Raw genomic sequence first — 8,533 nt, 5'->3', positions numbered from 1 at the left:
GGACATTGGGGAATCACCTGTCTGATGTAAGACTGTTTACATGTTGTTCCTGTTGCAATGTGGTTTATGGAGCAATAAACCCTGTGAACTTTTAAGGAAACGTGTCTCCTGAGTGTCATCCGCCGCACCTAAGCGAGTGTCCCCTAGACCCGTAGCGGGTGAAATGCTACAATTGGTGTTTCGAATGTGGGCAAAGATCCGAAGAGCACATGTTGCAGCGCTGGCTGGTCTGAGCCAGAAGAGTGGACGGTCTTGAAAACCGTGAGTAAATACTGACCGGGGTCAGTGAGAATTGTTATTGGTGGGATACCTTCGAGGAGAAGAGGGTCCCAGGAACCTATGCAGCAATGACGGGTAACGGTCTTGAAAACCGTGTGTAAATACTGACCGGGGTCAGTGAGGAACTGCTGTTTATGGGATACCTCTGAGGAGAAGAGGGATCCGGGAACCTGTGTGGTAATGACAGGTAACGGTCTTAAAAACCGTGAGTAAATACTGACCGGGGTCAGTGAGAAAACTGTTGTGTCTGGGCACCTCTGAGGCCGAGGGGTGTCCAGGAACCCGTGAAGTTGCCAACGGGTGACGGTCTGAAAACCGTGTATTATGCTGATCAGGATCAGTGAGAAACTATATTTGGGCTGTGTTAAAGCCGGGTGTGTAACAGACTGAAATCTGTGTTGTTCTGACCGGGGTCAGTGAGAGACTGAGTTTTTTTTCCTGAGAGTCAGCTTGCCGTGGCTTGGTGAGGTCATGAAGTTTGCTGTGGCTCGGTGGGGTCACGAAGTTGACAAGCGGCTTGCTGTGGATCGGCGGGTCCACGAAGGTGACAAGCGGCTTACTATGGATCAGCAGGTCCACGAAGTTTGCGGTGCAGAGCCTTGTGAAGTCTAGCTGCAGTTGCAGCAAAGAAAAAAAAAAGACATTGCTGGTTTAGAGCGTGCAGACTCTTAAAGGGCCAGAGTCACATTGGTGTGCTGTGCGAACTGGGGCCTGAGAGTACTGTGGGAAGTCCACGGGGTGTACTCCAGAGTCGGGTGGTGTCCCTAAAGGGGGCGGTAACCCGGGGAACGTTGGTGTCCTTAAAAGGGGTGGAGTTCCGCCAAATGGTGGTTTCCAAGAAAAGGGGTGGAGTTCCGCCAAATGGTGGTTTCCAAGAAAAGGGGTGGAGTTCCGCCAAATGGTGGTTTCCAAGAAAAGGGGTGGAGTTCCGCCAAATGGTGGTTTCCAAGGAAAGGGGTGAAGTTCTGCCAAATGGTGGTTTCCAAAAAAAGGAGCGGAGTCCCTAAAGGGGGCGGTAACCCAAAAGAGCGTAGTTGCCCAAAAGGGGGTGGAGTCCCAAAAGGGAGTAGTGACCCTAAAGGGGCGGAGTCCCAAAAAGGGGCGGTAACCCGAATAGGGATGGCGGAAAAAAGAGGCGGTGGTGAATGTATCATTGTATAGTAGGCCGGACTGTAAGTTATCCTCAAACTTGTGGGAGGAGGGGGTTCCTCTACAGCTGGAGGATGGAAGTCTCATTACTGTTGCAGGGGCATACGTTAAGTCAGTAATGGGTCCCAAAATTGGCGGGTCAGACATCAGGGTGACCAGTGTGAAGGGTTCGTCTGCCCAACTTACCGATGATGTCACCAAATGTGTACACCGAAATGACTGACAGTGATCTGGTAAATAGAACCTGTGAAGCTGACACCCTGTTAGAAAGGAACTTGAGGGTTCACCGTACTGTGGAGTATGACACAAACTCCAGGGGGGTGACTGTGATGTGTCATTACCAGTAGCAACCACTAGAGCTGAGTACGAGGTTGTGCAGACGGAGGCACTGACACAGGGGAAGGATAGTGCTCCCCAAGGTAAAGTCAGGATGGCAGGGGTAGCCATAACAGAAATTGTGACCTGTGTGAGGGGCGACTGCAGGTTACAGGATGACCGATTGGGTGGTGGTGACTCCCATTCAGATGTTGACACCAGATGGAAGAGTTAGAGGCAGTGACTCCTCACTTAGCTCAGGGCTCAGTGACCTAAGCGGGAGATCCTGTAGCAGAAGAAATGACAAGGGGTCGTCCTTATCAAAGCGTGTGACGGAAATGGTTGACAGACGGTTTGACTGTCAGGGATGACAGAGAAGGGTCTCTGGTCGGGTAATAGAAAGTGCCAAAGCCCCACGGCTTTAGGCAGAGGGGGGGAATAGTAGCATAGCGACTGGTCATGTGAATGATGGATGGTATGTATCGCAGAGGTGGGTGGCCCTGTGATGGAAGCCTGGGTATGTTTTGCTCAAGCAGATCTACTGCTGAGGGATTTGTTTACATTAGGAAGGTTTCCAGGTGATTGGAGAGATGGGTGGGTTCAGTCACCTACAAACCCAGCCAAAGAGGCGTGTCTGAACACGTAAGATGGTTTTGTGTGTAAGGACCTGTGGTGATGTCACGCTCACCTGACTAGCCATGTGACAGGTACCTGGGTGTGGTTACACCTATTTAAAGAGGTGTGTGTAGCACATGGAGAGAGTGTGTGGGTGTGTGTCAGGGTGGACACACTTCCAGGTGTCCTGGCTGGACACTGCAGAGTGGCCTGTGTGTTGGACGGTTCCACGTGGGGACAGATCCTGAACAACACACAGAGACTATCTCTAGCCTGGAGAGCCTATGTGCTGGACATAGCACGGTCTGTGAGCCCACAGACGTGAGAGAGCGGAGCTTGTCATGAATCCCCAATGGCTAGGGATAGCACAGGACAAGCAAAGTACGAATAAATAACGGACGAGCTCTAGGGTGATGGAACCTGGGCTGACCGCTGCCCTACGCCTGACAAACGCAACTAGAGATAGCCAGGGAGCGTGCCTACGTTGGTTCTAGACGCCACGCACCAGCCTAAGAGCTAACTAGTACTGCAGAGAAAATAAAGACCTCACTTGCCTCCAGAGGAATGAACCCCAAAAGATATAGTTGCCCCCTCACATGTATTGATGGTGAAATGAGAGGAAGGCACACACATAGAGATGATATATATAGATTTAGCAAATTGAGGCCCGCTGTAAACTAGAAAGCAGAACGATACAAAAGGGGACTGAGCGGTCAGCAAAAAACCCTAATCAAAAAACCATCCTGAGATTACAAGAACCCATGTGCCAACTCATGGCACATGGGGAGAACCTCAGTCCACTAGAGCTACCAGCTAGCATAGAGACATAATAAGCAAGCTGGACAAAAAACCAAACAACTGAAAATCAGCACTTAGCTTATCCTGAAAGATCTGGGAGCAGGTAGGCAGGAACCAAACAGAGCACATCTGAATACATTGATAGCCGGCAAGGAAATGACAGAAAGGCCAGGTAAAATAGGAAACACCCAGCCTCTGATGGACAGGTGGAAACCAAAGGCCGCAACCCACCAAAGTCACCCAGTACCAGCAGTAACCACCAGAGGGAGCCCACAAACAGAATCCACAACAGTACCCCCCCCTTGAGGAGGGGGTCACCGAACCCTCATGAGAACCCCCAGGGCGATCAGGGTGAGCTCTGTGGAAGGCGCGAACCAAATCAGTCGCATGAACATCGGAGGCGATCACCCAGGAATTATCCTCCTGACCATAACCCTTCCACTTAACCAAATACTGGAGTTTGCGTCTGGAAACACGAGAATCCAAGATCTTCTCAACAACATACTCCAATTCTCCCTCCACCAGCACCGGAGCAGGAGGCTCAACCGAAGGAACAACGGGCACCTCATACCTCCGCAACAACGACCGATGGAACACATTATGAATAGCAAACGATGCTGGGAGATCCAAACGAAAAGATACAGGGTTAAGAATCTCCGAGATCCTATAAGGACCGATGAACTGAGGCTTGAACTTAGGAGAAGAGACCTTCATAGGGACAAAACGAGAAGACAACCACACCAAATCCCCAACAAGAAGTCGGGGACCCACGCGGCGACGGCGATTAGCAAACTGCTGAGTCTTCTCCTGAGATAACTTCAAATTGTCCACCACCTGATTCCAAATCTGATGTAGCCTGTCCACCACCATGTCCACTCCAGGACAATCCGAAGACTCCACCTGACCAGAGGAAAAACGAGGATGAAACCCCGAATTACAAAAAAAAGGAGAGACCAACGTGGCAGAACTAGCCCGATTATTAAGAGCAAATTCAGCCAGTGGCAAAAAAGCAACCCAGTCATCTTGGTCAGCAGAAACAAAACACCTCAAATAAGTCTCCAAGGTCTGATTAGTTCGCTCCGTCTGGCCATTCGTCTGAGGATGGAATGCAGACGAGAAAGACAAATCAATGCCCATCTTGGCACAAAACGTCCGCCAAAATCTAGACACAAACTGGGATCCCCTGTCAGAAACGATATTCTCCGGAATCCCATGCAAACGAACCACGTTCTGAAAAAATAAAGGGACCAACTCAGAGGAGGAAGGCAACTTAGGCAAGGGCACCAAATGAACCATCTTAGAAAAGCGGTCACACACAACCCAGATAACGGACATTTTCTGTGAAACCGGGAGATCAGAAATAAAATCCATGGAAATGTGCGTCCAAGGCCTCTTCGGGATGGGCAAGGATAACAACAACCCACTGGCCCGAGAACAGCAAGGCTTAGCTCGAGCACACACTTCACAAGACTGCACAAAGGTACGCACATCCCTAGACAAGGAAGGCCACCAAAAAGACCTGGCCACCAAGTCTCTAGCACCAAATATTCCAGGATGACCAGCCAACACAGAAGAATGGACCTCGGAGATGACTCTACTGGTCCAATCATCCGGAACAAACAGTCTTTCTGGTGGACAACGATCCGGTTTATCCACCTGAAACTCCTGCAATGCACGTCGCAAGTCTGGGGATACGGCGGACAATATTACCCCATCCCTAAGGATACCAGTAGGCCCAGAGTCTCCAGGAGAGTCAGGCACAAAACTCCTGGAAAGAGCATCTGCCTTCACATTCTTTGAACCTGGCAGGTATGAAACCACGAAATTGAAACGAGAAAAAAACAATGACCAACGAGCCTGTCTAGGATTCAAACGCCTGGCAGACTCAAGGTAAATGAGATTCTTGTGATCAGTCAAGACCACCACACGATGTTTAGCACCCTCAAGCCAATGACGCCACTCCTCAAATGCCCACTTCATGGCCAAAAGCTCCCGATTACCCACATCATAATTGCGCTCGGCGGGCGAGAATTTTCTAGAGAAGAATGCACATGGCTTCATCACCGAGCCATCAGAACTTCTCTGTGACAAAACCGCCCCCGCTCCAATCTCGGAAGCATCAACCTCAACCTGAAAAGGAAGTGAAACATCTGGTTGACACAACACAGGAGCAGAAGAAAACTGGCGCCTATGTTCCTGAAAGGCCCCCACAGCCGCAGGAGACCAATTAGCAACATCAGCACCCTTTTTAGTTAAATCAGTCAAAGGTTTAACAATACTGGAAAAATTTGCAATGAACCGACGATAAAAATTAGCAAACCCCAAGAACTTCTGTAGGCTCTTAACAGATGTAGGTTGTGTCCAGTCACAAATTGCCTGAACCTTAACGGGATCCATCTCAATAGTAGAAGGAGAAAAAATGTACCCCAAAAAAGAAATCTTCTGGACTCCGAAGAGACACTTTGAGCCCTTCACAAACAGAGAATTGGCCCGCAGAACCTGAAACACCTTCCTGACCTGTAGAACATGAGACTCCCAGTCATCAGAAAACACCAAAATATCATCCAAATACACAATCATAAACTTATCCAGATATTCACGGAAAATATTGTGCATAAAGGACTGAAAGACTGACGGAGCATTGGAGAGTCCAAAAGGCATTACCAAATACTCAAAATGGCCCTCAGGCGTATTAAATGCGGTTTTCCACTCATCACCTTGTTTTATCCGCACCAGATTATACGCACCGCGAAGATCTATCTTAGTGAACCACCTAGCCCCCTTAATGCGAGCAAACAAGTCAGTCAATAATGGCAATGGATACTGATATTTGACTGTAATCTTATTCAGAAGGCGATAATCTATACAAGGCCTCAGGGAACCATCTTTTTTTGCCACGAAAAAAAAACCTGCTCCCAGAGGGGACGAAGATGGACGAATATGTCCCTTTTCCAAGGACTCCTTAATATAATTCCGCATAGCAGTATGCTCTGGCAGGGACAGATTAAATTATCGACCCTTAGGGAACTTACTGCCAGGAATCAATTCTATAGCACAGTCACAATCTCTATGAGGAGGGAGCGAATTGAGCTTAGGCTCCTCAAAAACATCCCTATAGTCAGACAAAAACGCAGGGATCTCAGAAGGAGTAGATGAAGCGATAGAAATCGGAGGTGCATCATCATGAACCCCCTGACATCCCCAGCTTAACACAGACATTGTTTTCCAGTCCAGGACAGGATTATGAGTTTGTAACCATGGCAGACCCAGCACTAGTACATCATGTAAATTATACAGTACAAGGAAGCGAATCACCTCCTGATGAACGGGAGTCATGCGCATGGTCACTTGTGTCCAATACTGCGGTTTATTCATAGCCAATGGTGTAGAGTCAATTCCCTTCAGAGGAATAGGGACTTCCAGAGGCTCCAGACTAAAACCGCAGCGTTTAGCAAATGACCAATCCATAAGACTCAGGGCAGCGCCCGAATCCACATAGGCATCAACGGAAATGGAAGACAGTGAAAAAATCAGAGTCACAGACAAAATGAACTTAGGCTGCAGAGTACCAATGGCAAAAGATTTATCAAGCTTTTTTGTGCGTTTAGAGCATGCTGATATAACATGAGCTGAATCACCACAATAAAAACACAATCCATTTTTCCGCCTAAATTTTGCCGTTCACTTCTGGACTGAATTCTATCACATTGCATAGTCTCAGGTGCCTGTTCAGAAGACACCGCCAACTGGTGCACGGGTTTGCGCTCCCGCAAACGCCGATCAATCTGAATGGCCATAGCCATAGACTCATTCAGACCTGTAGGCGTAGGGAACCCCACCATAACATCCTTAATGGCCTCAGAAAGACCATTTCTGAAGTTTGCAGCCAGGGCGCACTCATTCCACTGAGTAAGCACCGACCATTTCCGAAATTTTTGACATTATATTTCCGCTTCATCATGCCCCTGAGAGAGGGCTAATAAAGCCTTTTCAGCCTGAATCTCCAGGTTGGGTTCCTCATAGAGCAATCCCAATGCCAGAAAAAACGCATCCACACTGAGCAATGCAGGATCCCCTGGTGCCAATGCAAATGCCCAATTCTGAGGGTCGCCCCGCAGGAAAGATATTACAATCCTGACCTGTTGAGCAGGGTCTCCAGAGGAGCGAGATTTTAAAGAAAGAAACAATTTACAATTGTTCCTGAAATTCAGGAAGGTAGATCTATCTCCAGAGAAGAACTCTGGAATAGGAATTCTAGGTTCAGACATGGGAGTGTGAACAACAAAATCCTGTATGTTTTGAACTTTTGCCGCGAGATTACTCAGGCTGGAAGCCAAACTCTGGACATCCATGTTAAACAGCTAAGATCAGAGCCATTCAAGGGTTAAGAGGAGGTAAGAAGCAGCTAGACAGCAATTAAGGGCTAGGCAGCAAAACTCTGAAGGAAAAAAAAAAAAAATTTCCCTTAAACACTTCTTTTTCTCCTGCTTCAGCCCAAACAATTAACACTTTGTGGGCCGGCTATACTGTCATGAATCCCCAATGGCTAGGGATAGCACAGGACAAGCAAAGTACGAATAAATAACGGACGAGCTCTAGGGTGATGGAACCTGGGCTGACCGCTGCCCTACGCCTGACAAACGCAACTAGAGATAGCCAGGGAGCGTGCCTACGTTGGTTCTAGAATCTAGACGCCACGCACCAGCCTAAGAGCTAACTAGTACTGCAGAGAAAATAAAGACCTCACTTGCCTCCAGAGGAATGAACCCCAAAAGATATAGTTGCCCCCTCACATGTATTGACGGTGAAATGAGAGGAAGGCACACACATAGAGATGATATATATAGATTTAGCAAATTGAGGCCCGCTGTAAACTAGAAAGCAGAACGATACAAAAGGGGACTGAGCGGTCAGCAAAAAACCCTAATCAAAAAACCATCCTGAGATTACAAGAACCCATGTGCCAACTCATGGCACATGGGGAGAACCTCAGTCCACTAGAGCTACCAGCTAGCATAGAGACATAATAAGCAAGCTGGACAAAAAACCAAACAACTGAAAATCAGCACTTAGCTTATCCTGAAAGATCTGGGAGCAGGTAGGCAGGAACCAAACAGAGCACATCTGAATACATTGATAGCCGGCAAGGAAATGACAGAAAGGCCAGGTAAAATAGGAAACACCCAGCCTCTGATGGACAGGTGGAAACCAAAGGCCGCAACCCACCAAAGTCACCCAGTACCAGCAGTAACCACCAGAGGGAGCCCACAAACAGAATCCACAACAGGAGCTCTACTATGGACATTGGAGAATCACCTGTCTGACGTAAGACTGTTTACCTGTTGTTCCTGTTGCAATGTGGTTTATGGAGCAATAA

Source organism: Ranitomeya variabilis, chromosome 1 (assembly GCF_051348905.1).
Source record: "Ranitomeya variabilis isolate aRanVar5 chromosome 1, aRanVar5.hap1, whole genome shotgun sequence".
In the NCBI taxonomy this organism is placed as follows: Eukaryota; Metazoa; Chordata; class Amphibia; order Anura; family Dendrobatidae; genus Ranitomeya; species Ranitomeya variabilis.
The sequence above is the reverse complement of the archived record's forward strand: the minus strand, read 5'-3'. Positions refer to the sequence as shown.